A 21,725-nucleotide genomic window follows, 5' to 3' on the forward strand; every position below is an offset into this window, starting at 1 on the left:
GGTATGCAGTCTCTCTCTCTCTCTGTCTCTCTGTCTTTCTCTTACTTATTTTCTCACTCTCTTCTTGTTTTGCTTTATTAATAGCATAATGATGACCTAATGAATAATGTTGGGCATATTCTCTACTCTTTAGTTTTCTGTAAATATCTGACAAAATGATATTATTTAGTAAAAGTTCAGTAGACTCCAGCAGCAGCAATACTATCACGTCTTCAGAGACTAGGGCTTTTTTTGGGGGGTGGGGGTGGGGGATGGCTTCTTTGTACTGACTTCATCTCTTTACTTGTTATTGATCCACTCAGGATTCCTTTCTTCCTGGTTCATTTTTAGGACCTGTGTCCTTAGCAATTTATCTTTTTCTTCTAGGCTGTCCAATTTGCAATGCATGAGTATATTCTCCCACTTGTTTGTATTCCTGTAATATTAGTTATAACAAATCTCCCATTTCTGATTTTATTTATTTGAGTTTCCTTTTCTTAATGAGTATAGATAAATGTTGGTCATTTTTTTTTAAATAAACTCAACTCTTTTGCTCATTATTTGGAACATTTTCCTAGACTCGGCTTCATTTATTTTTGCTCGGATGGTTATTACTTCCTTCCTTTAGTCATTTGGGGGCTTGTTTTTTCTTTCTGTAGTTCCTTGAATTGCAACGTTAGCTTGTTTACCGGCAGTCTTCTTTTCTTAGATAGGCATATTCCCATAAACGTCCTTTTCATCGTTGTCTTTGTGAATCCAATGAATTTTAGTGTTCTGTGTTTTCTTTTAACACAAAGATACGGTTAACTTTCTCTTTCAACTTCTTTATTAACTAATTGGCTCTTTATTATTTTGCTAACTACTACTATGCATGTGCTTGTGCTATCCCTATGTTGGTGTGGCTGTTGATTCCTGGTTTTATACTACAGTGATTTGAAAAGACATGACATGACCTCTGCCTTCTGGACATCTTCAGGCTTGTTTTGCTGTCCACGTGTGATGTCCTGGAGAGCAGTTCTGTGTAGCTGATGGTAGGTCTTCTTCCTGTGTTCTGTGTCTGTTAGGTGCGGGAGGCTTGGAGAGCACTTTCAGTCTGCTTTCTTTGCTCGTTTCCTTTTTGGATGATTTGTTCATTGCTCAGCGTGGGTGATATGGTTTTCTTCTACTGCACCGAGTTCTTCTTTTGGCTTTGTTAGGAATCAGTTTGGGGTCACAAAGACAGACCATCATCCCAGTTAAAATGTCTCAATAAGACACAACTTGACTTCTGATTACTTCTCAAAAAGCAGAAGAGCAAGCACACTGGGACAGGAAGTGACCTTGTTTATATTCTGATGCAGGGGTGACTGGGGTCTGACCTCTGAAGTCTTTCAGGGCCAGTTTTGAAGGAATCTGCAGCACAAAGGAATGAAGCAAAGTGGGTGGGGACCATTCACTCAAGTTCTGAAAGAGTGGAGTAGGGCCTCCGGCTAAACAAAAGTTTTGCTGGGTGAGAAGGAACTAAAATAGTTGCATAAAGGTTTCATGTAGGGAGTGAGTGAGGTCCTGAGCAAATGTGCATTGTTGGACATGGACACAGCCATGTCATGGGCCCCAGTGTCTCAGTCCCATGGGAGTGGCAACATCTTCCACAGGTGAGGTTCAAAAGGATGGCAAAGTCTTTCTCAGTCCAAGTACAAATGTTGACAGTGTGTGCAGAAAATGTCCACCATAGTAAATGTCCACCCTACCCCTGGATGTTTATGTCCTGAAGACTGCTCCCCTCGAGAGACTATTCCTATGGGATTAGTTAAGCCCAACTTTTTTTTTTAATTAATTAATTTTTTTAATTACACTCATGATATTCATTAATTACACTCATGATATTAATTACATTTGTGGTATTCATTGATTACATTTGCAGTATTCATTCAATAATTACATTTATGATATTCATTAATTGCATTAATTGTATTGACTTATTACATTCATGATATTATGTCCTGATACTACTGTCCATTTGTGGGGTTTTTCCATCACACAAAACAGAGATTCTGTACTTAGTAAACCATTGCTCTATATTCCTTTCTTCTCTATCTTGAGATAACGTCTAATCTTTCTGTCTCTATGAAATTTGTATATTCTATATATTTCATGTAATACAATTCTATAGTATTTGTCCCCTTTTTTTAATGTAAAAACATTTTATGTACAACTGCAGGAGAAATAATATACAGATAGCCTGAACATAAAAACAGATTATAATTTAAAAGTCCAGGGTTATTTTAAACAGTAAAATAGTTTCTCTGTAGAAAATAGTATAAATGATAACATTTCCCTATAAGCCCTTTTAAGCCAAATGATAGCTAAATTATACATATAAGTATTGATTAGATTCTGGGATACAGAAGAAACCTATCTTCATCCGTTCAGAGAGCTATGTTTTACTTAAGTTGTGTTAGTGAGATTCCTATTCATCTTCTCCTTCAGTGTTTGATTTATGGCAGACATATTTTTATAGGCTAATCCATATTCTAAAAAGAGTTTAGCCTCCCCTCCTGAAAGTATGACCAGCATTTTCTTTCATCAGCTTGATACAGAACAAATTCTTATCCTAAGAGTGATATGTTTCACTAAAGTTTGCCCAGTGATTCGGTAAAACCAAAACTTATTATAAGCCACAGTCATCCTAGGGTCGCCCTTGCTAGGTAGCCTCCCTGGATCTGTGGGTTGCAGTCTGATTGTCCTTTGCTTTATATCCAGTATCCACTTATGAGTGAGTACATACCATGTTTGTCCTTCTGAGTCTGGATTACCTCACCCAGGATGATATTTTCTAGTTCCATCCATTTGCCTGCAAATTTCATGCTGTCATTGTTTTTCTCTGCTGAGTAGTACTCCATTGTGTATATGTACCACATTTTCTTAATCCATTTTTCAGTTGATGGGCATCTAGGTTGTTTCCAGGTTCTGGGTATTACAAATAATGCTGCTATGAACATAGTTGAGGCTTGTATCTTTGTGGTATGATTGAGCATTCCATGGGTATATGCCCAAGAGTGGTATGGCTGGCTGGGTCTTGAGGTAGATCAATTCCCAAATTTCTGAGAAACCACCATACTGATTTCCACAGTGGTTGTACAAGTTTGCACTCCCACCAACAGTGGAGAAGTGTTCCCCTTGCTCTGCATCCTCTCCAACATAGACTGTCATTAGTGTTTTTATCTTAGGCATTCTGACAGGTGTAAGGTGGTATCTCATAGTCGTTTTGATTTGCATTTCTCTGATGACTAAGGATGTTGAGTATTTCCTTAATTGTCTTTCAGCCATTTGAGATTCTTCTTTTGAGAATTCTCTGTTTAGCTCAATAGCCCATTTTTTAGTTGGATTGTTCAGTATTTTGATGTCTAGTTTCTTGAGTTCTTTATATACTTTGGAGATCAGTCCTCTGTCAGATGTGAGGTTGGTGAAGAAGATGTTTTCCCATTCTGTAGGCTGTCTTTTTGTCTTATTGACCATGTCTTTTGCCCTCCAAAAGCTTCTCAGTTTCAAGAGGTTCCATTTATTAATTGTTGATCTCAGTGTCTGTGCTACTGGCATTATATTCAGGAAGTGATCTCCTGTGCCAATGTGTTCAAGAGTACTTCCTATTTTCTCTTCTATCAAGTTCAGTGTAACTGGATTTATGTTGAGGTCTTTGATCCACTTGGACTTGAGTTTTGTGCATGGCAATAGATATGGATCTATTTTCAATCTTTCACATGTTGACATCCAATTATGCCAGCACCATTTGTTGGAGGTACTTTCTTTTTTCCATTGTATAGTTTTGGCTTCTTTGTCAAAAATCAGGTGTTTATATGTGTGTGTATTAATGTCAGGGTCTTCAATTGGATTCCATTGGTCCGTATTTCAGTTTTTATGCCAGTACCAAGCTGTTTTTATTACTATAGCTCAATAGTAGAGCGTAAAGTCAGGGATGGTGATACCTCTAGAGGTTGCTTTATTATTTTAGCTATCCTGGGTTTTTTGTTTTTCCATATGAAGTTGAGTATTGTTCTTTCAAAGTCTGTGAAGAATTGTGTTGGGATTTTGATGGGGATTGCATTGAATCTGTAGATTGATTTTGGTAAGATTACCATTTTTACTATGTTAATCCCACCTATCCATGAGCATGGGAGATCTTTCCATTTTCTGCTATCTTCTTCAATTTCTTTCTTCAGAGACGTAAAGTTCTTATCATACAGGTCCTTCACTTGTTTAGTTAGTGTTACCCCAAGGTATTTTATATTATTTATGGCTATTGTAAAGGGTGTTGTTTCTCTGATTTCTTTCTCAGCCCTTTTATCATTTGCATATAGGAGGGCTACTGACTTTTTTGAGTTGATCTTATATCCTGCCACTTAACTTCTTGTTAAACTGTATATAATGTCCAAATTTCTTTGTTCCACTGAATGCAATGACCCTGTCTCCCTGTTCAACTGGAGATAATAAAGACTCTGTGCCTCTGGGCTACAGAGAATGCTTCTCCATCAGAAAGCCCAGTCCACCCAATCCCAGTGTCCATCATTTCTTCCCTCCCTCTTCACTATTGGTTCCAAAACCCAAACCATGCAAGGATGCAGAAGTTTTACAAGGTGAAAAAAATAAAAATATTTGCATAAAATTCCTACAAGTTAGGGGAGAAAACTTAAATTCCTTGTCATAAATAAAAGTTTTACCATGTTTGACAGAAAGTTTCATATTTAATATTTCTTACAGATCTCATATTGACATTGAAATATACATTTACAATTGTTACAATCTCTTATTGATGTTAGCTATTTTTATGTATTCTTCATAGAAATATATATTCATATGCTTTGCCCACTTTTAATTGAGCCTTTCCTTGCACTGAGTTATATGAATCCTTTTTTTTCTAGGTGTTTTTTGAGACAGAGTTTCTCTGTATAGCCCTGGCTGTCCTGGAACTCACTCTGTAGACCAAGCTGGCCTTGAACTCAGAGATCCTCCTGCCTCTGCCTCTGGATTGCCAGGATTAAAGGTGTGTGCTGCCACCTGGCTATGAATTCCTTCTCTCACTTTTTGTAATAACCTCTTGTGCATGGTTTGTAAATGTCACCTCCCCTCTACTCCCCTACCATGAGGTCGTCTTTGCTGATGGCCTTCTGTTATGCTATTTGTCTACTTTGGCTTCTGTTGCTTGTGCCCTTAGGGGTCACATCTAAAGAAGAGTATTGGCCAGACTGATGACATGAAGTTCTTCACTGTCTTACTTACTATTCTATTGCTGAGAAGAGACACCATGACCAAGGCAACTCTCATAAAAGAAAACATTTCATTGGGAGTTTGCTTACAGTTTTAGAAAGTTAATCCATAATTATCATGAAGAGAAGTAGACAGACATGGAGCTGCAGGAGTAGCTAATATCTTTACATCCTGACCTACGAGCAGCAGGCAGAGAGAGAGAGAGAGAGAGAGAGAGAGAGAGAGAGAGAGAGAGAGAGAGAGAGACTGAGCCCAGTGTGGCCTTTTAAAACCTCAAAACCCACCCCCAGTGACAGACTTTTTCCAACAAGACCACACCTCCTGATCCTTCTAATCCTTCTCAAACAGTTCCAATCTCTGGCGAGTAAGCATTCACATAGATGAGCTTATGGGAGCCATTCTCATTCAAACCACCACATTCCCTTTGTCTACTTCTAGTGGTTTTACAGTTTCAAGTGTAATTTTGAGTCTTTAATCCATTTGAGTTGGTTTTATATATGGCATAAGATGAGGGGCAAATTCTGTTTTCTCCATGTGGATTTCCTCATGTGGATTTCCCATGTGGATTTCCTCCTAGCCTTATTGTTGAAAGCCAGCTGATTCTCAATGAGTACACCAATCTCAGGGGCTGACTTTCCAAACTGGGGGTCCCATCTACCAAGGAACTGCAGGACACACACCTGGAGGCAGAGACCCTGAAACCAAGAACCCCTATCTATAGCATATACCTGGTGACACATGGGACCCTGGAAAGCCAGTGAGGCCGTTTCTTTTCTGTTGCTGTAATAAGACACCAGAACCAAAAGTGACTAACAGAAGACTTTATTTTGTCTTACAGTTTCAGAGGGTTAGAGTCCATAATGGTAGAGACAGCGTGACAGCAGACAGCCAGTACAGAAAGCTTAGAGATCACATATTTAACAAGCATGAAACAGAATGAACTGGTAATAGGGCTAGGCTATGCATTCTCAAAACCCACCCCTAGTGATGTACCTCCTCCACAAGGCTGCACTACCTAAACCTCCCCAAACAGCACTACTAACCAGGATCCAAGGGTTTGAATGCCTGAGCCTATGAGGGATATTTCTGATTTAAACCATCACAGTGATCATTATGAAATGGAAGTGGTCACTTACTGGCCAAGGGGACTCAGCATTTGCTGGGGACCCACAACTGTGCCAGCTACTCCAGTGAATATAGCAAAGCCTGGGCATAGATGGACTGGAAAGCTTGCTGGGCACAAGGATCTAGAGGGCATCACCAAAGGCCCAAGGGGCTGCCTAGGTGTTGGGGTCAGGGGAGGTATATTCATAAGAGAAAAGGCTGAGAGGCCCATGGAGGCTTGTAACATGTTCTGGGCTTCTTGGCAAGGCATCCACTCTGGACACTATTGGGGTATGACTCTGAGTATAAGGAAGAGGATGGATGAAGAGCACCCAAAATAATCCAGGCAGGGACTTTTGCCATGGCCCATGTGGAGGCAGAAGAACTTAGTCCTGGGGATGAAGCAATGGCAATAGATATAATTTCAAGAAGAGGAATCAAACCAATGGGGACTTGGGCTATCAGGGGAAGAACCTAGGGCAGACTGCCAGTGCCTGGATGGATTCGTAGGTGCCAGCCTGAAGATAACTGCTAATAGGGGCACCTAGAGGAGAGGTAGGTAGTGAGCAAAGATCTGGCCCAGTAGAGAAGGTCCCCTGCTTTGGGTTTGCCTCTGCAAACTAGCTTAGTTCCCTGGGATTAGGATGTTGAGTGGGAGGTGTGACAATAGCCAAACAGTCTGACCCTGGGCTGGAGGACAAAGTGGAGAGCCTGACTGGTTATGATGGAGGCACCAGAGCTCTGCTGCACATGGCTTTGACCCTTGAGTGGTGCCCTAGGAGGCAGTGTGAATTGCGAGTTCTGCCTCAAGTCTGAGCTCTGAAGGTAGCCGGCTCAGCTCCGCATGCCCCCTGTGTGTTTCCAGAACTCCAGTCTTTGGAGACTGGTTTGGCACCAACTGAAAACCACGAGCAAATTGCCAGTGGTAAAATATCGCATAAACATCACTTCTTGCAAAATACTGGTAATAACCACAGCACATTACCCAACAGTGAAGCAAGAGTCCTGTGTACCATACTGGAGAGCCCAGGGTCCCCTGGACGGTGTGTCCTGCCAGCTTGGGAGTTCCCACTCTTGGTGGCCAGATTCCTCAATGGCCACTTGGAGCGGCAAAGAGAAGTAGAGACCAAGGACCCTTGAGACCAGAGCCTCTTTCACCTCCAGTGTTTACTGCCCAGAGCTGGCTTAAGTCTGGCAAGTACTCGGTTTCCAGTGGCCAATGGGCTGCTGGCTCTGCAGTGAGAGCCATGATCCAAACCTGGTGGGTGAGCAGGAGCAGGATTGAGGACACCCTGGACCTGGCAGGGTGTGGTGGGGTAGGAGGTTTATCTTGATGTACTTGGGAATCCCTGGACCACGGAGTGAAGAGAACTCTGATAGGGCATCAGAGGGGTGGAGTGGAGATGGCTTGGCTTCACTTGGATGAGAGTAACTTCCATTCAGAGAGTCTTACCCAAGCACATGGTGAAGGGGTCCCGGCAGCTCGTCACTCTGGAACAGGCAGAGTAGGGATCAGGGAAGCTGGCATCTATGACTGTTCTCCACAAGACAGAGCCAAGTGCTATCTATGTTCCTTGCAGAGAAACTAAACACTGCAGATCAGGAAAACAAGTGATACACCAGAACAAAGCCGTTTTGCCTGTGCCCGCCCCAGCACTCTAACGAGTTTAGTTAACTCTCTTTTAATTGACAAATATCAAATGCGTTTATGGAATATAATGTCGTCTTAGTATCTAAGTGCTTAAGTGACAAAACCAACATAGCCATCACCTCACACACTTCCTCACACACTTCCTCTTTAAGAGCGAGAACATTGAAACGCTATTCATGTAGTAATTTAGAAATATTACTGTTCTCACGTGCTGTGGCTCTCTAGAACCCTGTCCCATTGTCCAGCCAAAGCTGGGTACCCTGGACCCACATCATTCCATTCCTTGCCTCTGTGTTCCCTGCAGCCCTGGCAACATCATTCTATTTGCTACTTCTAAGAGTTTAATGTGTACTTATTTATTTGTGTATCTATCTATTTAATGTGTGTGTTGTGTGTGTGCCATATGTATGTGTTTGTGTTTTGTATGTGAATGTATTGTGTGTATGTGTGCGTGTTGCGTGTGTGTGTGTGTGTATGTGTATGTATGTGTGTGTGTGTATGTGTGTGTGTTGTGTGTGTGCCTGTGTATGTGTTGTATGTTTGTATGAGTATGCTCCCGTGTGGAAATCAGATGATTCCTGGTAGCTTCCTTTATCCCTGTCACCTTATTTTTGATACAAGATCGCTCATTTAACCTAAAGGTTGCCATTTCTGATACGCCAGCTGGTCAGTGAACCCCCAGGATCCACCTGTCCCGAACCCCCAGCACTGGGGTAACAGCTACAGCACAACAGCCGGCTTTTATACGGGTGCTGGAGATCCAGACTCTGGTCCTCATGCTTGCCCAGCAAGCATTACCCCCTGAACTGTAGCCCTGACTCCGAAGTTAATGTTTTAAATGCCACATTAGCAAGATCCCGTGGTTTCTGGCTTCCTGTAGACTCGCCCTTCTTGTTATGAGTGACTGAATCCCATTCCCTTCAGAGTTTGAATAACATTCCACTGTGTCTAGGTACCACAGGTGTGTCTGCATCCATAGTGTGAACCATGCTGCCCTGTGCTGCTCTCAATGTGTTTCATGTCTGTTCTGGTGGGATAGCTGAGTCAGACAGAAGCAAGGATCCATTACACTATCTTCCAAGTTGCTGCACTAACTTAGACTCCAACCAGCATGTGAGAACTTCTCTTTTCTCCATGATTCCCCCCAGCACTTGTCAGCACCCCCACCTTTTTGACAGTAGCCATCCTAGGGCATGAAGTGGTATCTACAGTGACTTCAACGTGCTTGTACCTCATGTTGGTCATCTTGATGTCCCTTTTAAAATGTCTCTTTTGGACCTTGGGACACTTGGCTCTAAACAGGATGTTTCCATCAAATTCCTCCCCTCAGGGCTCAGGGAACCCTGCAGAAGAAGAGGCAGAAAGAATGTAAGAGCCAGAGGGATGGAGGACACCAAGGAAGCAATACCCTCTAATTCGGCATGATCAAAGCTCAAGCTCATATGAAGGATATGCACAGAGCCTGCATGGGTCTGCACCAGGTCCTTTGTATATATATTATGGCTTCCAGCTTAGTGTTTTTGTGGGATTCCTGAATGTACAAATGAGAGGGACTCTGTTTCTTGTGCCTTCTCTTGGGTTCTTTTTCTTCTGTTTGTTTTGTTCAATGCCAATGTATTAGTTTTGTTTTATCATATTGTACTATATTAATTATATTATTATCCCTTAGAACCCTGTTTGTTTTCTTTTTTCTTTTATCAAATCTTTCTATTTATCTTATTTATTCTATTTATCCAACCACAGTTTCCTCTCTCTCCCCTCCTCCCTTTCTCTCCCCCTACCTCCCCTCCATCATCCCCCATCCACTCCCCAGAAAGGGCAAGGCCTCCCACGGGAGTCAACAAAGCATGGCATATCAATCTGAAGCAGTATCAAGCTCCTCCCCCCTGCATCAAGGCCTAGCAAGGGAATAGGCTTCAAATAGCCAGCCCGTGCACCAAGGACAGATCTTGGTCCCACTGCTAAGGGCCCCACAAACAGACCAAGCCACACAACTGTCACCCACTTGCAGAGGGCCTAGGTTGGTCCCATGTAGGCTCCACAGCTGTCAGCCCAGAGTCCCTGAGCTCCCACAAGCTCAGGTCAGTCGACTTAGTGAGTTTCCCCATTATGATCCCAACTCCCCTCACTCATATAATCCCTCCTCCCTCCCTTCGACTGGTCTCTCTGAGCTTGTCCAGGTGCTTGGCTGTAGATCTGCCTCCATCAGTTACCGGATGAATGCTCTATGACGACAGTTAGAGTAGTCACCACTCTGATTACAAAGGAAGGCCAGTTCAGGCACCCTTTCCACGATTGCTAGGAGTCTTACTTGGGGTCATCCTTGTGGATTCCTGGGAGTTTCCCTGACACCAGGTTTCTCCCTAACCCCACAAAGGCCCCCTCTATCAAGACATATCTTTCATTGCTCTCCCTTTCCTCCCCTCTCCCAATTTGACCATTCCGATCCCTCATGTTCCCATCCCCCATCATCTCCCCTCTACCTCCTCCCCTTGCCCCCAGTTTACCCAGGAGATCTCTTCTATTTTCCCTTCCCAGGGAGAACCATGTATCATTCTTAGAGTCCTCCTTGGTACCTAGCTTCTCTGGGGCTGTGGATTGTGGACTAGTTATCCTTTGCTTTACATCTACTATCCACTTATGAGTGAGTACCTACCATGTTTGTCTTTCTGGGTCTGAGTCTGGGTTAGCTCACTCAGGATGACTTTTTTTCTAGTTCCATGTATTTGCCTACAAATTTCATGAAGTCATTGTTATTTTACAGCTGAGCAATACTCCATTGTGCAAATATACCATATTTTCTTTATCCATCTTTGGTTGAAGGGCAACTAGGTTGTTTCCAGGTTCTAGCCATTATGAAAAATGCTGCTATGAACATAGTTGAGCAAGTGTCCATGTGGTATGGTTGAGCATCTTTTGGGTATATGCCCAAGAGTGGTGTTGCTAGGTTTTGAGGTAGATTAGTTCCCAATTTTCTGAGAAACTGCCATACTGGTTTCCAAAGTGTCTGTACAAGATTGCATTCCCACTAGCAGTGGAGGAGTATTCCCCTGCTGGGGATGTCTTTCTGTATGCTGTGAACATGTTGCTCTGATTGACTGATAAATAAAATGGTCATTGGCCAGTAGCCAGGCAGGAAGTATAGTATAGGCGGGATAAAGAGAGAGAAGAATTCTGGGAAGGGAAGGCTAAGTCAGGAGATGCTACCAACTGCCACTGCCATGAGATGCAAGATGTAAAGTACCTTTAAGCCACAAGCCACATGGCAACTTATAGATTAATAGAAATGGGTTAATTTAAGATATAAGAACTAGATAACAAGAAGCCTGCCACTGCCATACAGTTTATAAGTAATATAAGTCTCTGTGTGTTTACTTGGGTCTGAGCGGTTGCAGGAGCCGGGTAGACACAGTAAAACTTCAACTACATTCCCCTTACTCCACATCCTCTCTAACATAAGCTGTCATTGGTGTTTTTTATCTTAGCCCTTCTGACAGGTATAAGATGGTATCTCAGAGTTGTTTTGATTTGCATTTCCCTCATGGCTAAAGATGTTGAGCAACTCCTTAAATGTCTTTCAGCCATTTGAAATTCTTCTGTTGAGAATTCTCTGTTTAGATCTGTACCCCATTTTTTAAAAATTGGATTATTTGGTTTTTTGGTGTCTAGTTTCTCGAATTCTTTATATATTTTGGAGACCAACCCTCTGTCAGATATGGGGTTGGTGAAGATCTTTTCCCATTCTGTAAGCTGCTGTTTTGTCTTGTTGACCATGACCTTTGCCTTACAGAAGCTTTTCAGTTTCAGGAAGTCCCATTTATTAATTGTGGATCTCAGTGTCTGTGCTACTGGCATTATATTCAAGAAGTAGTCTCCTGTGCCAATGAATTCAAGGCTACTTCCCACTTTCTCTTCTATCAGGTTCAGTGTAGCTAGATTTATGTTGAGATTTTTGATCCACTTGGACTTGAGTTTTGTGCATGGCAATAGATATGGATCTATTTGCATTCTTCTACATGTCAACATCCAGTTATGCCAGCACCATTTGTTGAAGATGCTTTCTTTTTTCCATTGTATTATTTTGGCTTATTTTTAAAAAATCAGGTGTTCATGTGTGTGTGGATTAATGTCAGGGTCTTCAATTGGATTCCATTGATCCGTATGTTGGTTTTTATGCCAGTACCAAGCTGTTTTTATTACTATAGCTCTATAGTAGAGCTTGAAGTTAGGGATGGTGATGCCTCCAGAAGTTGCTTTATTGGAAAGGATTCTTTTAGCTATCCTGGTTTTTTTGTCTTTCCATATGAAGTTGAGTATTGTTCTTTCAAGGTCTGTGAAGAATTGTGTTGGGATTTTGATGGGGATTGCATTGAATTTGTAGATTGCTTTTGGTAAGATTGCCATTTTTACTATGTTAATCCTGCCTATCCATGAGCATGGCAGATCTTACCGTTTTCTGCTATCTTCTTCAATTTCTTTCTTCAGAGACTTAAAGTTCTTGTCATACAAGTCTTCCACTTGTTTGGTTAGAGTTACCCCAAGATATTTTATATTTGTGGCTATTGTAAAGGGTGTTGTTTCTCTGATTTCTTTCTCAGCCCGTTTATCATTTGTATATAGGAGGACTGCTGAAATATATATATATATATATATATATATATATATATATATATATATATATATTAGTTAATCTTGTATCCTGCCACATTAATTGAAGGTGTTTATGGCCTATCCCCTTGATCTCCTTTTGTTGCCTTATTGCTCTAGCTAGAACTTTGAGTATTATATTGAATAGATATGGAAAGAGAGGACAGACTTGTCTTGTTCCTGATTTTAGTGGAATCACTTTGAGTTTCTCTCCATTTAATTTGATGCTGACTGTCCTTGGCTTGCTGTATATTGCTTTTATTATGTTTAGATATGTTCTTGTATTCCTGAACTCTCCAAGACCTTTATCATGAAGGGGTGTTGGATTTTGTCAAAGGCTTTTTCAGCATCTAATGAGATGATCATTTTTTTTCCTTTCAGTTTGTTTATATGCTGAATTACATTGACAGATTTTCGTATGTTGAACCATCCCTGCATCTCTGGGATGAAGCCTACTTGATCATGGTGGATTTTTTTTGGATTTAGTTTGCCAGTATTTTATTGAGCATTTTTGCATTAATGCTCATGAGGGAGATTGGTCTGTAATTCTCTTTCTTTGTTGCATCTTTGTGTGGTTTGGGTATCAGGGTAACTGTAGCCTCATAAAAAGAGTTTGATAATGTTCCTTCTGTTTCTATTGTGTGGAACAATTTGAAGAGTATTGGAACTAGCTCTTTGAAATTCTGGCAGAATTCTGCCATGAAACCATCTGGCCCTGAGCTTTTTTTGATTGGGAGACTTTTAATGACTGTTTCTATTTCCTTAGAGGTTATAGGTCTATTTAAATTGTTTATCTGGTCTTAATTTAATTTTGGTATGTGGTACCTATTCAGAAAATTGTCCATTTGTTTTAGATTTTCCAATTTTGTGGAGTACAGGTTTTTGAAGTATGACCTAATGATTATCTGGATTTCCTCGGTGTCTGTTGTTATGTCCTCCTTTTCATTTCTGATTTTGTTGATTTGGATATTATCTCTGCCTTTTGTTTAGTTTGGATAAGGATTTGTCTATCTTGTTGATTTTCTCAAAGAACCAACTCTTTGTTTCATTTTTTTTTGTATTGGTCTCTTTGTTTCTATTTGATCGGTTTCAGCTCTCAGTTTATTTCCTGTCGACTACTCCTCCTGGGTGAGTTTGCTTCTTTTTATCCTAGAGCTTTCAGGTGTGCTGTTAAGTTAGTAGTGTGAGATTTCTCCAAATTTTTTATGTGTGCACTTAGTGCTATGAACTTTCCTCTTAGCACTGCTTTCATAGTGTCCCATAAGTTTGGGTATGTTGTGCATTCATTTTCATTGAATTCTAGGAAGTCTTTAATTTCTTTCTTCATTTCTTCCTTGACCCAGTGGTGATTCAGTTGGGCATTGTTCAGTTTCCATAAGTTTGTAGGCTTTCTGTAATTTGTGGTGTTGTTGAATTCTAATTTTAAGCCATGGTGATCCCATAAGATACAGGGGGGTTATTCCAGTTTTTTATTTTTTTTTATCTGTTGAGATTTGCTTTGTGACTGAGTATGTGGTCAGTTTTAGAGAAGGTTCCATGAGGTGCTGAGAAGAAGGTATATTTTTTTGTGTTTGGGTGAAATGTTCTATAGATGTCTGTTAAGTCCATTTAAGTCATAATATCTGTTAGTTCCCTTATTTCTCTGTTAAGTTTCTGTCTAGCAGACTTATCCAATGGTGAGAATGGGATGTTGAAGTCTCCCACTATTAGTGTGTGGGGTTTGATGTGTGACTTAAGCTTTAGTAATGTTTCTTTTACAAATGTGGGTGCCCTCGTATTTGGGGCATAAATGTTCAGAATTGAGACTTCATCTTGCTGGATTTTTCCTTTGATAAATATGAAATGTCCTTCTCCATCTCTTTTGATTAATTTTAGTTTGAAGTCTACTTGGTTAGATATTAGGATTGCTATACCAGCTTGTTTCTTAGGTCCATTTAATTGGAAAATCCCTTTCCAACCCTTTATTCTGAGGTAATGTCTGTCTTTGGAGTTGAGGTGTGTTTCTTGTATGCAGGATGGATCCTATTTTCGTATCCATTCTGTTAGCCTGTGTCTTTTCATGGCAAACTGAGTCCATGGATATTAAGAGATATCAATGACCAGTGATTGCTAATTCCTGTTATTTATTGGTTTGGTGGTAGTGATGGTAGTGTGTATGTTTCCCTTCTTTACGATTTGCTAGTGTGAGATTATCTATTGCCTGTGTTTTCATGGGTGCAGCTAACTTCCTTGGGTTGGAGTTTTCCTTCTAGTACTTTCTGTAGGCCTGATTTGTGGATAGTTATTGTTTAAATCTGGTTTTGTCTTGGAATATCTTGTTTTCTCTGTCTATAGTGATTGAAAGTTTTGCTGGGTATAGTAGTCTGGGCTGGCATCCGTGGTCTCTTAGTGTCTGCAAAACGTCTGTCCAGGACCTTCTGGCCTTCAGAGTCTCCATTGAGAAGTCGAGTGTAATTCTGATAGGTCTGCCTTTATATGTTACTTGGTCTTTTTCCTTTGCAGCTCTTAATATGCTTTCTTTATTCTATATGTTTAATGTTTTGATTATTATTTGGTAAGGGGACTATTTTTGTCCCATTTATTTGGTTTTCTGTAAGCTTTTTGTATTTTCACAGGCATTTCCTTTTGTAGGTTGGGAAAGTTTTGTTCTATGATTTTGTTGAATATATTTTCTGTGTCTTGAGCTGGAATTCTCCTTCTATCCCTATTATTCTTAGGTTTGGTTTTTTCATGGTGTCCCAGAGTTCCTGGATGTTTTATGTTAAGAACTTGTTGGATTTAACATTTTCTTTGACTGATGAATCTATTTCCTCTATCATATCTTCGATGCCTGAGATTCTCTCTTCCATCTCTTGTATTCTGGTGGTTATAACTGCATCTGTAGTTCCTGTTCATTTACCAAGATTTTCCATTTCCAGAATTCCCTCAGCTTGTGTTTTCTTTTCTTTTCTTTATTGTCTCTATTTCAGTTTTCAAGTCTTGAACTGTTTCCTTTACCAGTTAGATTTTGTTTGTTTGTTTGTTTTTTTGCTTTCTTGGAGAGATTTTTTTTTATTTCTTTTTTTTTTATTTTTCTTTATTAAGAAATTTTCTACTCATTCTACATATCACCCACAGATCCCATCTCCTCCCCCTCCCATCCCCCAGCCTTCCCTCCCAAGCCACCCCACATCCCCACATCCCCCAAATCAAGGTCTCCCATGGGGAGTCAGCAGAGCCCAGCACACTGAGCCTAGGCAGGTCCAAGCCCCTCCCCACTGCACCAAGGCTGCGCAAGGCATCACACCACCAGCACTGGGCTCCCAAAAGCCTGCCCATGCACCAGGGACAGATCCCTATCCCCCTGTCTGGGTGCCCCCCAAACAGTTCAAGCCAAACAACTGCCTTCTGTATCTAGAGGGCCTAGTCCAGTCCCACGGGAGTTCCACAGCCACTAGTCTGCAGTTCATGGCTTCCACCAGTGTGACTGGTTATCTCTGCACGTCTTTCCATTGTGATCTCAGCGTCCCCTACCTGCAGAATCCCTCCTTTCTCTCCTCGATTGGATTCCTGGAGCTCAGCCTGGCACCTGGCCATGGATCTCTGTATCTGCCTCCATCAGTTACTGGACAAAGGCTCTATGATGGCAGTTAAGGTATTCACTTGACCGGTCACCAGAGTAGACCAGTCCAGGCACCCTCTAGACCACTGCCAGCACTCCCAGGTGGGGTCATCCTTGTGGATCCCTGAGAGCCTCCCCAGCACCCTGCCTCTTCCTATTCCCACGATGTCCTCATCTATCATGGTATCTCCCTCCATGCTCTCTCACTCTGTCCCTGTTCCAACTTGACCCTCCCATTTCCCTATGTTCTTATCCCCACTCCTCGCCCTCCGCCCTCCCCCCCCACTCCCAGTCCACTCATATAGATCTCATCTACTTCTCCTTCACTGGGCCATTCATGTGTCCCTCCTAGGGTCTTTCCCTATTAGCTAGCCTCTCTGGAGCTGTGGGTTGCAGTCTGGCCATCCCTTCCCTCACATCTAGAATCCACTTATGAGTGAGTACATACTATGTTTGTCCTTCTGAGTCTGGGTTACCTCACTCAGGATATTTTCTAGTTCCATCCGTTTGCCTGCAAATTTCATGATATCATTGTTGTTTACTCTGAGTAGTACTCCATTGTGTATATGTGTCACATTTTCTTTATCCATTCTTCATCCATTCTTCAGTTGAGGGGCATCTAGGTTGATTTTTTTTTTATTTCTTTCATTTTTTTGTTTGTCTTTTCCTCATTTCTTTAAGGGAATTTTTTTACTTCCTCTTTAAGGGTCTCTATCATCTTCATAAAGTTATTTTTAAGGTCATTTTCTTCTGTTTCATCTGTGTTGGGATGTTCAGGTCTTGCTGTTTTAGAACCACTATTTCTGGTGGTGCCATATTGCTCTTTATGTTGTTGAATGTGTTCTTACACTGCAATTTACCCACCTGGGTTTGGCATAATTATAGGTACAGGTGTTGATTTTTGTGATGTCTTTGTTGGATGGGTCTTTTGTTCCTATATTGTCTTTTGGCCTGAATGGCCAAGGGTTCTGGTGATTGGCTAGTTGTCTGTTTAAGTAGGGTTGTCTCAGCTGAGGTTAGTGGGGGTTTAGATGCCTAGATCCAGTGTATTGTCCAGTTCTTCTGGCTGGTATGGGCTTTCCTTGTGCCTATGGGGTCTTCTTCCGACTGGAGTGGGTTGTTCCTGTACCTATAGAGTCTGTTCTTCCAACTGGTGTAGGTTTTGCCTGCACCTGTTCTTCTAGCTGGTGTGGATGGTGCATGTGCTTATAGGGTCTGCTGATGTTGCTGGAGAGGACTGTTCATGGGGAGGCTGCTCTCCTACCAATCGGTGCAGGTGGTACTTGTGCCTCTAGGGGGATGGTTGGCCAGAAGGATGATAGGTTTGGTGGGTTTGGGTGTCATAGTGGATCTTGTAGGTTACAGAGTCCAATGGGTGGCAGTGGTGGTGGAGGGGCCTACCCACAGTACTCTTACCTACTGACTGACTGCTGGGGCTGAGATGGCCTGATTGTTTTCTATTCAGAGAGAGGGAGTGGATCCAGATGGGACAGGAGGTGGGGAGGAACTGGGAGGAGTATAGGGAGAGAAAACTGTCATCAGGATATGTGAGGGGAAAAAATCTACTTTCAATAAGTGAGAAAAAAGAATTAGAAATGGCTTATTAAGAAAGGAAAGGCACTCTCCAGAATTAGGAGTGGGCAAGTGAGGAAAGGGCCCCCAAAGCACCCACCAGGAGGTTTAAGACCTTCTATAAGACAGCTACACAGAACTGGAGCATGCTCTGTTCCTTAGATGAAGCCCAGGTGAAGAAGGGCTTCCAGTCTTTTACTGCCAGCTGGCTTCCTTCTGTTTTGATCACCATGCAGCTCTTTACAGTCTCCCTACTCCTGTTACAGAAGCACCCCTCACTGAAGACGTCAGTCCAAGCAGCCTTCTCTCTGTATTAACATGGATTAGACTAGCCTCAGAGAGCTGTATGGATGAAAACATAACCAGTCAGGGAAGTGAATTGAGAGTGGTTGCCATTGTATCTTACTGAGGAGTCTTATCTATTTAATGGACAAAGGTTCAATAATGAAGAAGCTGTGGTTGACAAACAAGGCCAGTGCAAGATCAAGCCAGTCAACACTCCAGCACAGCAAGGGACTTAGGGGGCCCACCCCAACTGAGGGGCTATTGGCATTTGATGACCCCTGGGGGAGGAAGAATCCCTTTTCTTCAAAGGTGGCCCATGCTCCAGTGGGCATCATTAACGTAATCCAGTGGGCATCATTAACTGAATTCAGTGGGTTATAAAAAAAAGCATGGAAGACATGAAGTCAGGAGGGAAATGTGGAGGGGAGGTCCTGGGGGAGTTGGAGAAGGAAAGCAGGAAGTGGGGTGGGGGTATGACCTTACACATGGCATGCATGTATGAAATTACTAAAGAATAAATAAAAAATTTTAAAGGAAAAATGGCTCTTTGTGGGGGAGTCTTTGCTCATTCTATAATTAGAGTTTTGTTTTCTTGTTGTTGAATTGTTTGAGTTCCTTGTGCACTTTGGATATTAACCTTATGATGTATGGCTTGGCGTGTTTTCCTTCAGTTTGCTTCCTTGGAACTGAGAAGCACTTTTGCACGATGTAACAATACTTGTACATTTTTTCTCTTTGCTTTTGGAGATAATATAATATAATATAATATAATATAATATAATATAATATAATAATTTTTTCAAGGATCTGGGTGTGGTGGCATACTTCTTCAATTCCAGCACTTGAAAGGTAGAGGCAGGTGGATCTCTGTCTTCAAGGCTAGCCTGGTCCTCATAGAGAGTTCCAGCCAAGATAACATAATGAGACCTTATCTGAAAAGCAGTGTTTTAAACCATGAAAGGCCAAGACCAATGTCTCAGCGTCATGAAAACTCTTCCCCCTTTGTTTTCCTCTAGTAGTTGTACAGTTTGGGGTCTTATGTAGGACACTTTAATGTTTGGGGGTTGATCTTTGTATATGGTGAGACAGAATGGTTCAGTTTCATGGACTGAATGTGGATATCTATCTAGTTTGCCCAGCATGACTTATTCAAGACACTGTCCTTTGCCCAGTGTGTGCTTGTGCCATAGAGATGTGTGGATTTACTCTTGGATGCTCTATGCTGTTGCGTCGATCCAAGTGTCTGTTTGAATGTCAACATCATAATATTCAGATCAACGCTCGCTAATAGATTTTTAATTCAGGTGTTGTGGTTCCTCTAGCTTTTTTCTTTTTGATCAAGGTTGCTGTGGCTATTTGGAGACTTTTATTATTCAATAAGAATCTCATTTTTTTCTTAGTTCCATGAAAAATGACATCAGAATTGTGATAAGAATTGCATTGATCTGCAGATCACTGAGTAATTTAGATATTTTAACAACATCAGTTCTCCCAATCATGAAAAGTTACCACATGCTATCTTTCCATTTATTGGTGTCTTGCTGTGTTCCTTTCATCAATGATCGACAGGGTTCAGTACATGCATCTGTCATCTCCTTGGTTAAATATTCTCCTGAGTAGGTTTAGGGACTGCAAGTGAGATTGATTGTCTTCTTAATTTCTTTTTCAGATAATTTGTTATTGTTATATATAAGCATAACTGATTTTCTCCACAGACCTTCAGAACAATACAGGCTATTGACATTGCTCTTAGTTGCCCACCTGAACTTGATGGTAAGACCCTGTTGCTGAAGACACACACAGGCTAGTCACAGGACATGAAAAAATCAAGTCAGTGCTTACCAGGAACTCTCCTCTCTACTGGATAGCTTGCATAGTACCAGAAGATGCTGTGCAGGCTTCTTGGGGCTTCTTGGGGTGGGGGTGGGGTTGCAATAATGACAGTCAACAGCCTTATCAGCTGTGAGCCCTGTGAACTATAATAATAACCATAGTGGCAAGTTATGCCCATGGATACAATTGTGGTATGTATGTATGTATGGGGTATCCAATTGCTTTCTGATAGGATTTAAAGGCTTCCTCATAGGAGGAAACACATGCCTGGCACTGCAAACCTGACCAAGATCCCATGGTTGGGGAGCTCACAGGCCCCAGAAGTGAGTCTACTATTATTATTCTGCTAAATGGACATAGTATCAAATTGCACTCTTAATCTATCTCTCTCTACTCATAGATTAGTGTTGCTCTCAGATCTCATCCATGGAGTTTCTTTGTGCAGCTAATGATAGTCAAATTACAGATAATGTGTCAGTAGAGTGCTGAGCCACAAATGGGTCATCTATATCACACATACGCACACACATGCACATGCACACGGACACACACACACACACACTCCAGGGCTAAGGGATGACTGCAGATCTGAGGCTGAAGGATGGCTGAGATCTGAGGCAGGGGGATGGCTTAGTGAGTAGATTTCTGTTATTCAGCATCCATGTTAAAAAACAAGCAAATGAAAAAATGAATACCTGAACACAGTGTTCCAGTCTGACAGCAGCACTGGGGGGAGTGGGAAAGTTGATCCTTGGAGCTGGTTGGCCAGACAGCCTAGCCGCACTGATGAGCTTCAGATCTCCATCTCAAAAATAAAATGGAGAGAATAAGGAAGACACTGGCTGTCTAGCCTCCACACACATGTGCACATGTATACAACATACCCACACAAACATGTACATAAGACACACACACACACAGTGCCAGGAGGGAAATCTGAGGTCTCACTAGGCTGAGAATACAGAGTTGGAACTCCCCAGTGAACCTAACCCCATTACCTGGGTCTACCTTCTACCAGGGTATCCCTATTCAGATACTCCCGTGCTCATGAAATGGCTGCACCCACTCCCTCTGATCCCTTGGAGAATCCATAATTCCAGCCCTATTCTGCATTCCTGCCCCAGTTCCCCCTGCTGTCCATGGGGTCCACATGCCCTTCTGTGCACAACTGGTGACCATGCTAATTCCCTGGTAGACTGACCCCGGACACCCTTCACTCGGTACTGCTAAGTTGCCCAAGCCTCTGGGAAGCATTTTGGCTTAAATATGTTCCTTCCATAAAAGACTGAATCCTAACTCCCTAGTCATACAGGAGATTAGAGCTTTGCAGTAATACCCAAGTTAATACAGGGTCATTAGGACGCGAACAAATCAGAAACATATGGGTTCGTATCCCCCATACTGCAAATGGGTTTATGGGTATTAAAAATATGTTTAGATTTCTGAGACAATCTGGGTACCAGCATGTGCCAGCTGCCCAGGATGGGAGAACACAAAGCTAGGGGCTCCAGATGTCATTGACTCTGCATATAAAATTCCAGGAAGCCAACAACCATGAGCTACAGACCTATCACATGATCCCCTCCTTATTCTCCCAGTGTCCCATGATTGACCAACCTCACCTTCCAGGTGGAGAAACTGAGGCACACACAAGGTCATGATCAGGCATCTGCATTCTCTGAGGCTAAGTCCCATTACATTCTGCATAATGAGGGCTCAGGAGCCTCAGGGGCCCCTGCAGAGACAGGCAGTTCAAGAGAAGCACCAGGTTTGAGCACAGCTGCGTCAGAGAAGGGGCTCTGGGCACAC

At 42.0% G+C, this 21,725-nt stretch overlaps 1 long non-coding RNA gene across 2 annotated transcripts in view; it reads right to left on the reverse strand.

The window, feature by feature from the left end:
* Positions 1 to 6,029: 6,029 nt before the first annotated feature.
* The window catches only part of LOC128110943 (uncharacterized), a 343,357-nt gene continuing 327,661 nt past the window's right edge, over positions 6,030 to 21,725 (reverse strand). For both annotated transcript variants that reach the window (XR_008218421.1, XR_008218422.1), the window contains exons 3-5: positions 20,612 to 20,721; positions 9,210 to 9,321; positions 6,030 to 7,919 (exon numbers count right to left, since the gene is read on the reverse strand). This is a non-coding gene — a long non-coding RNA (uncharacterized LOC128110943). The remainder of the gene's footprint in view (positions 7,920 to 9,209; positions 9,322 to 20,611; positions 20,722 to 21,725) is intronic.

Source organism: Peromyscus californicus, unplaced genomic scaffold (assembly GCF_007827085.1).
Source record: "Peromyscus californicus insignis strain IS unplaced genomic scaffold, ASM782708v3 Scaffold_15__1_contigs__length_86483966, whole genome shotgun sequence".
Classification (NCBI taxonomy): Eukaryota; Metazoa; Chordata; class Mammalia; order Rodentia; family Cricetidae; genus Peromyscus; species Peromyscus californicus.